This window comes from Triticum dicoccoides, chromosome 7A, assembly GCF_002162155.2.
Source record: "Triticum dicoccoides isolate Atlit2015 ecotype Zavitan chromosome 7A, WEW_v2.0, whole genome shotgun sequence".
Classification (NCBI taxonomy): Eukaryota; Viridiplantae; Streptophyta; class Magnoliopsida; order Poales; family Poaceae; genus Triticum; species Triticum dicoccoides.
In genome coordinates, this window is record NC_041392.1 from 613,694,347 (window position 1) to 613,703,755 (window position 9,409).

The following is a 9,409-nucleotide window of genomic DNA, read 5'->3' on the forward strand; positions in this document are numbered from 1 at the left end:
ATCGCGTTCAAAATCAAAATTGACCGTATTCGAATTCGTTTTTAAACCATAAGAATTAGAAAAACATTTCTATATGAAAAAAGTTGCGCATTTTCCATAGCTTTCCAACGCCGTATCATTTGCGTCAATCCGACAAACCGTTTGAAAAAAACGCGAAAATACATTTCGCCCAGAATTTCACCGTTTTTCAAATTACTTTTAAATTCTATATAATTTGAAAAAACAGTAGATATATGGAAGATGCGGATTTTTACCAGCTTTCCAATGCCATCTTATTTGCTCTATTCCGACAACCCGTTTGAAAATTGAGTCCAAAATACGATTCGCGTTTTCGGTTTTGAAAAAAATGGTTTTTTTTTCAAAACTGATATTAAACCGTGATGATTTTGCAAAAAAATCCTATATATTTGTAATGTATATGTCAAGAGATTTCCAACAATATATTACACACCCCATTCCGACGAAAAGACAACCAGTTCGACGAGATGAAGATCATCAGTACAACCGCCTGAAACCATCAGTTCAAGTAGGGTAATAGAATATTCTGTTACGCGAAACAGAATAGCCCAGATGTATGTATGTATGTATGTATGTATGTATGTATGTATGTATGTATGTATGTATGTATGTATGTATGTATGTATGTATGTATGTATGTGTGTGTCTATATATGTATATATATATATATCCACTAATGGTTTTAGTCCTTTAACTTTTTAAGGATCGGTTAGAGATGGCCTTATGACTTGTTTATTTCAGTTCTTCACAATGTGATGCTTTATATATGCAATTATTTGCCGTGCAGTTCAATTTCATCAATAACAGTTTCAACAATACCACTATGAATTACGATATTTGGTTGTTGTTAAGGATATTGCAGTTAATATGCCTTTTCGTTTTTAACAATAACTAGTGTACTTTAGACCTGCACAATACCAGTTTGAATGACTATTTGCTTGTTTTTAAATGTTATGCCGGATGCAGTTAACACACCTCTCCACTTCTTGTTTTGCTTAACTAGCGTGCTTAAGCCTGCACACTGAAGCTATCATTTGTAGATTATGTTGTCTACCATGGATATATTTGGTTGATGTTTAGCCTGTTGCGCTTAACATGCCTTTATATGTACTCATGCAGGACAATATTGAGAACAGTGTTGTTTTCCATCGAGATTAGTTTCATCGCATTGCTTATATGTACTCACTGTTCAGGATATCGGTAGCTGGTACCATATAGCCTGGGGCTGATAAGGGATTAATCGTCGAATCGGACATTTCACTGAATATATCTGTAACCCATTTATCAGTAGGTTAACTAGGGACATATTTAATATATCTGAGGCTACATAGCAACATGCATTCTACTGAATGACTAAATATGCAATCTCAGGCTACATAGCAACAAGGAAGAGTGTTACCTTAATGTTCTGATGATGTCTAGATATACATGTAATAAAATCTTATATAATGGGATGGAGGGAGTGTTGTACAACATCATTTTTAATTGTTGTTTAGCTTCTAATATTAACTTGGTGCTTTTAGGTACATATATCATTGCCAAAGATCCACACTTCGACCCTTTCTGCGTATGGGGCAATGAGATATTCATGAACCAGCATCAAGTGAGGAAACAGATAAAGATTGTTATTAAAATGGGTAAAAGATGTCAATCAAACTATTTGTTTACACTTTATGCAAGACAACAGTGAACTGAAGGATGGTAAGTAAGAACCATGTAGCCTTCTTTTTACTGCCCGTAATGAGTTGTGTTAGATGACAATGTCTGGGACTTTTTCCTTTTGAAGTGGATCATGAAGCAGTTTACTCAAGATTACCTCTCAAACTACATGATTGGCGGGCGGCCATCACAAGGGGTTGGACTAGAGTCCTGCATGCCTTCTGCATCCAGGAGAGCACAATAGGGCCATTTTGCTTCACCTTGTTCAACAACCGGAATGTTTGTCACCTCTTTCTTTACCATCTGTAATAGTACAAGTATCGAACCCTGGTTCATCATTCTTTATTTGGTGCTTATGTAATTCTTAAACATATGTACCTATGAATCGAATAATGCGTTGGTTGTTTGAACCTGATGAATGTGAATAAAGCTATAGCCTACTTTCAAGTTTAAATTACGTACAATTTTAAATAGGAGCAATTAAATTAGGGCAAAATTAGGGTGTGTAGGTCATTACGGCGCACACGGTTAATAAAGCACAGCGTGTGCGATATACATCATAATCCGACACGGTTCATGGAGAGGAAACATGTGTAACAATGCACACAGTTGCCGTTTGCAAAGCGTGTGTGATGTCAGACACTATCACATATGGTGCGGAAAAACTAAATGTGTGTGATTGTCTACCAATCGTACACGGTTTATAATCATGAACTGTTTGTGATGTGCCAGGCATCGTAAAACTCCTGTGCCTAGAATCTTCCTGGAAAGCTCCCGTGCCTGGAATCTGCCTAGATTTAGTAAAACCACAAAACTCCGACTGTGATGGCAATGCGAGCACAAATGAGTCGCAAGGATGAAGCATTTGGGATATTCGAGATATCGGAAATGGTTATATAGGGACAACTATATGCATTAAGGCTCCCTACCCCCGACGGTTTCTGGGTCATGTGGGAAGGACCCCCTATCGCCGTCACTCACTAGGCGACGGTTCAAAATGCCGTCGCGGAAAGGGGTTAAAACCGTTTGTATAGCACCGACGCGTACTGGTGTATAAGATGTAATCAACACTACTAGTCACCCACAAGCACCAATCTATAGTTCTGGTAACAAGATTGAACACAAGAGATGAACTAGGGTTTGAGATGAGATGGTGCTGTTGAAGATGTTGATGGAGATTGCCTTCCCCAAGATGGGAGAGTTGTTGGTGATGATGATGACGATGATTTCCCCCTCCGGGAGGGAAGTTCCCCCGGCGGAATCACTCCGCCGGAGGGCAAAAGTGCTCCTGCCCAAGTTCCGCCTCGAGGCGGCGGCGCTCCGTCCCGAAAGTCCTCTCCTTATTTATTTTTCTAGGTCAAAATAACCTATATACCAGAAGATGGGCACTGGGGGTGGGCCTGGGTGAGCACAACCCACCAGGGCGCGCCTGGGCTCCCTGGCGCGCCCAGGTGGGTTGTGCCCACCTGGTGGGCCCCCTCTGATAGTTATTTCCTCCAATAATTCTTAAATATTCCATAAAAAATCCTCATGAAGTTTCATCTCATTTGGAGATGTGCAGAATAGGTAGCCTGACGTAGCTTTTTCAGGTCCAGATTTCCAGTTGCTGGAATTCTCCCTCTTTGTGTATACCTTGCATATTATGAGAGAAACGGCATTAGAATTACTCCAAAAGGCATTATTATGGATAAAAACATTATAAATAACAGTAAGAAAACATGATGCAAAATGGACGTATCAGGAGTCGACGAAAATCAATTCCAGCCGCCGCAAAGTCCAGAACCACCAAATCCAATCTAGACACCATCACGGAGGGGTTCATCATGCCCATTGGTGCCTCTCCGATGACGTGTGAGTAGTATTTTGTAGACCTTCGGGTCCATAGTTAGTAGCTAGATGGCTTCCTCTCTCTCTCTTTTGATTCTCAATACAATATTCTCTTGGAGATCCATATGATGTAACTCTTTTGCGGTGTGTTTGTTGGGATCCGATGAAATTTGAGTTTATGATCAGATCTATGTTTTTATCCATGAAAGTTATCTGAGTCTTCTTTGATATCTTGTATGCATGATTTCTTATAGCCTCCTATTTCTTCTCCGATATTTGGGTTTTGTTTGGCCAACTTGATCTATTTATCTTGCAATGGGAAGAGGTGCTTTGTGATGGGTTCGATCTTACGGTGCTTGATCCCAGTGACAGAAGGGGAACCGACACGTATGTATCGTTGCTACTAATGATAAAACAATAGGGTCTATTTCTACATAAATAGATCTTGTCTACATCATGTCATTGTTCTTATTGCATTACTCTGTTTCTCCTTGAACTTAATACACTAAATGCATGTTGGACCGATGTCGATGTGTGGAGTAATAGTAGTAGATGCAGGCAAGAGTCGGTCTACTAATCTTGGACGTGATGCCTATATAATGTTCATTGCCTGGATATCGTCATGATTATTTTAAGTTCTGTCAATTGCCCAACAGTAATTCGTTTACCCACCGTTTGCTATTTTTCTCAAGAGAAGCCACTAGTGAAAACTACGGCCCCCGGGTCTCTTCTTTAATATATTTGCCTTTGTGATCTATTTTCCTTTGCTTTTATTTTCAGATCTATTAAACCAAAAATAAAAAAATACCTTGATGCAATTTATTTTATCCGAGATCTATTTATCCTATCTATCATATTTTTATCACGTCCGTTTGCCAATTTCTGGCGCAGCTACCCGAAAGGGATTGACAACCCCTTTAACACGTCGGGTTACGAGTATTTGTTATTTGTGTGCAGGTGCTGTTTACGTAGTGTTGCTTGGTTCTCCTACTGGTTCGATAACCTTGGTCTCATCACTGAGGGAAATACCTACCATCACTGTGCTGCATCATCCCTTCCTCTTTGGAGAAATACCGACGTAGTTCTAGTAGACATCAGTGGTCGCACCACCTGGTCGTGCGGGGCCCTCGGGCATCTTCTTGCATTGATTCCTTTGCCCCAAAATCACATATATTCTTGAAAAAAATTGTATTAATTCACTAGGGTATTTTGACCTTCCTAGATGTTGATTTTCTGTAAAATGAAAACATGCAAAAATCATCAACTAGCACTGGGCACTACAAGTTAGTCCAAAAAATAATATAAAAGTGCATGAGAACCATATATAATTGATGTAAACATAGTATGAATACTTCATAAATTATGGATACATTGGAGACATATCAAAACTCAGAACATAAAACATTTCATTGCATAGCAGATGGGCTATCCAATAAACTAAACTATGACAAAGCCTTTGCCTCCAAAGATAAAGGAAATATTTCTTCAACACACCATATTGGGGTAAACCTGAAAGCTTAAAGAGACCACATAATTCAAGACCATAACGTAAGTGTTCTTCAAGAGGATCTGTTTCGTCACCTGCGTAATGGTTAGCCCTTACATGTTCAAGAAAGCTAATAGCAATATTATATAGAAGGTGGAGGTTCTATCCTAACCACATGGATGGAATAGACGACCCCTCCTAATAACAAGTCCATAGCAGTGAGCAAATCTATAGTGAACTAAAATAGTAAACAAAACAAAAAATAGCGAGCACATTATATGTTTCTCTTACCAAATTCCACTTATCAAGAGTGTTACCCTCTCCGGCAATAATGCCAATAAAGAGTCTTGATAACCAACAAGTATATGAGATCTATCATAGTCTTTTTGATAAGTAAGAGTGTCGAACCCAACGAGGATTAGAAGAAATTGGTTGATGAAAACTATCAAGAGATCACTATAAATCTAGAAAGAGTGTTTGATGATTTGTTTGAAAGCAAGAGTAATTGCAAGAAAGTAAATAGTAACAAAAGTACAACTATGCACCAAGTGGTCCAATCCTGAATTATACTAAGGACAAGCCGATGGTTTTACTTATTGGGATCAAGGCATTCTTTAGGACACATGGGAGTTTCAGGAGGTTACTTTCATCAAGATCCATTGAGTCGCCATTTATTGCTTTGATAACTTATTATGCGGTGGAAGCTATGATAATGTGATGCTCTTATTCGAACAAACAACATACTTATGATTATACCTCTATGCAAGCATATGCAAATACAAGAGAGTAATTGAGATAACATCTAACTATAGCGGTAAATTCTAGGGTTCCGTCACCCCTCATGCAATAGTTCACAAACTTAGCGTACAGTAATATATGTCACTCCGGCCACCCATCCATGAACAAACTAATCACATGGTGCACTCCGTGAAGTGATATCTAGTCGACGTTCGCACTTCACCACTAGAGAATTACACCACAACATAATATCAAAACATTGAACTAGCTCCAACTTCAGAGATTACTAGCAACAAGGTTTATCTCATGTCCTCAAGAATGCAATGAACTACTCACAACACATCATATGAATCGTGATCGATGGAGATGAATATATTAACAACAATTTGAACATATGAATCTTTCACCAATAAAATTTCTAAGCATCAACTACAAGGAGTAATCAACACCATAAACTACACTTAGCAAAGCATCTGAGGTAAAAGTTCATAGATTAAAAAGATGGGGTGAATGAAGTTGATGAAGATGGTGGTGTTGATGGAGATGTTGATAGACATGATGATCACAATGATGAATGAAGTGTTGGTGATGATGATGGCTTCATCCCCCTCTCGGAGGGATGGATCTTTGGCAGAATCAGCCTGCCGGAGGACAAAAGGGCTCCACCTCGTTCCGCCTTGCAGTGGTGGCAGAAAAATCACAGATTAATTCCATAGAATTTTTTAGGTCAGAACAGAATTTATAGCCAAAGGGCGTCGAGAGGCATCAACTAGGGCCTCCACGCAGCCAGGGGGTGTGTGGCCAGGCCGCGTGGAGGTTGAGCCCCCTCTGGCCCTACTTTTGCCTCCTGGCTTCTTTACCTCCAAAAATAATTCAGTAAAATTTTCAGCCTTTTTAGAGCTCAAAATACTTTTTCTATTTTGTTGTTTTGCCTCTATTTTCCAACTGTGTGGTATTTCCATGAAAATTTTCCTCTGTGTGCATTACATGAGAATTGAAGTGGAAAAGGCATTAGAATTGAGCAATAATGTGTAAAATTTCATTGATAAAGAGTAAATTGTAATTAAAAAACTAGTGATGCAAAATGGACGTATCACATCCTCCATCATCGGTCGCTCTCCTTTCATCGTCAGTTCCAGCAAAGCCACACATTGGTTCCAGCATCGCCAAGCATCGGTTGTGGCAAAAGAACGACACGGGTCGAAGAAAAAACACAATGCCGGGTTGTGCGTTGTAGCTTGCCCCGGCGGTGGTTGCAAACTTGCAATGGAAGCATGAGCGAACATAGGCACGTAGTGTCACTTACCAATCAGGTTAATCCGCCTGGTCGGAAACGGAGCGCGCCGGCCGGGTGGCGAGAGCGTGCATCTCAACCAAATATGGTACTTCTAGACAGAGGATGGTGTAACACCTGACCGCTGGACGCGCTGTCGCAGACGCGGCTCAGTTCAGTTTGCTACCACAATTTGGCAAGCCAGAAATTAATAATGCCAAAACTTAACAAACATTGCCAACGTTTTATGAGGCCTTGCCAAATATTGACATGTTAAATATTTTTGACATAAAAAAATCATGCCAACCATCGGCAAGGTGGTCGGGTATATATAAGACCCAGAGACCCATCGAAGTAGCGACTCCCGTCTTTGGTCTCTCTCTCTCTCTCTCTCTCTCTCTCTCTCTCTCTCTCTCTCTCTCTCTCTCTCTCTCTCTCTCTCTCTCGCTGATCTCTCTCTGTGAGCTCCCCGTCTGATCACGCCTCGACCACTCTAAGGCAACGGGCATTACAGATGGACTGGTGCGGCGGCAGCGTAGGCACGATGGTCGTCCGCGGGCCGGCCGCATGTAGCGACCAGACCTCAAACAGTCTGATCTCTGTGCTTCGATGTCATCCCTGGATCAGTAATGCTGACACCACACAGTACTCGGAGGATTTATAGCAGAGTAGCAATCACACACTTATTACATCGAGTGTCTCATAAGAGAACTTATTACAATAAATATGGCTTAAGGCCATCTAATAACGATAACAGCGGAAGGCTTGGAAGATAAGTGAGTCCATCAACTCCAACGGCATCACTGAGTATAGAACCACGACCTAAAACTCCTTAATCATTGTCTGAAAAGTCTGCAACATTAACGTTGCAGCCCGAAACGGGTCAGCACATGGAATATGCTGGCAAGGTAACACATAGAGAGTAATGGAATGAAACAGCTATACTATATGCATATTTGGCTGGTGGAAAGCTCTATGGTTACAGTTTTGCGTAAAGCCAATTTTTCCCGACTACAAAGGAATAAATTTATTTAACTATCATGGTAGTTGTTAAACATTGAGAATGGTTGACAGCATTCTCAATCCCAATTAAACATCATCATTAAACATAACCCAAAAAAATTAATTTAGAGTAACATGTTGAGATTCACATGATAATCCAGGTACTAAATACTCAAGATGTCCATAACCGGGGACACGGCTAACCATGATTATTTTATACACTCTGCAAAGGTTTGCGCACTTTTCTCCACAAGACTCGATCGCCTCCGTTTGGTTTCTCGCACTACAAGGTGTTTGAGAAGACGGATGACCGAGACATAGTCTTTCAGAAGCGGTAGCACCTTACGATCGGGTAGACCGTACCACCTACATCCCCTACATCTGCTAGTCTACCACTGTAAGAGTTCGCACGACTTAGTCAACTATGCTAGAGCCCATAATAGCTTGTGGCTGCACACGGAAGTTTCTAGTATGAATAGTCTCATGATCCCTTTGAGCCTGGGTGGCGGTCCAAAAGAAAACAGGCAAGTCCTGGAATACCCAGGTGCCTCAATCCACCCAGATGTGTGTTTAAGTTGCCACCTTAGATAAACCATTAATTAAAAAACTCACATCTGTCATGGATATCACTCAATCCACGTCTACTAGCATAGCATGGCATAATAAGCAAACGTAGAAGTAACTCCCAAAGGTTTGATAATAAACAGGTAATAGGTACTACCTCAACTACTTCCCATCCCACAATTTAATTAGATCCTAATCATGCAATGTGTGAGGATTGATCTAATGCAATAAAACTGGGTAGTAGAAAAGGTATGATCAAAGTGTTACTTGCCTTGCTGATGATCCGCGAAACCTACAGATTCGAAGTAACAAGCGGCGCACTCCGGGTATTCTATCGCAGACAAACAAACAAGCATACAATAAATACTCATCTAATGCACGGGTAAAACTCAAATAAGAGATCTAACCAGAAGGTTCAACTTAAGAACTCCGGTTGGCAAAAAAAATCAAATCGAACGAAGCAACGAAAGTCAAACGGCGAAAGAAAACAATTTCGTTCTACTAATCTGGATCTAGGGAAACTTTTACAGTAGAAAAATCTGGTTTAAGTTGGTTAAATGGATAGAGGGTTTCGAGACGAAACTCCAGGCGCTTGAATCGCCTGATTCCGATAAACGAGCGAAAAGTTATACTAAAACGAAAATCGGATCAGGAATCGCGATCAGAAAAATCGCGGATTTAATCCGAGAAAATGGAAAAACGACGAACGCTCGCTAAAACGAACGAACGGACGAACGCTCACTATTTAAATAAACAGGAAAAACCGATCTATTTAAAAAAACCGAATCTAAAAAAACCGACGGAAAAACCGAACGGTTTTTCGAAAAAAAAATAAAAAAGGC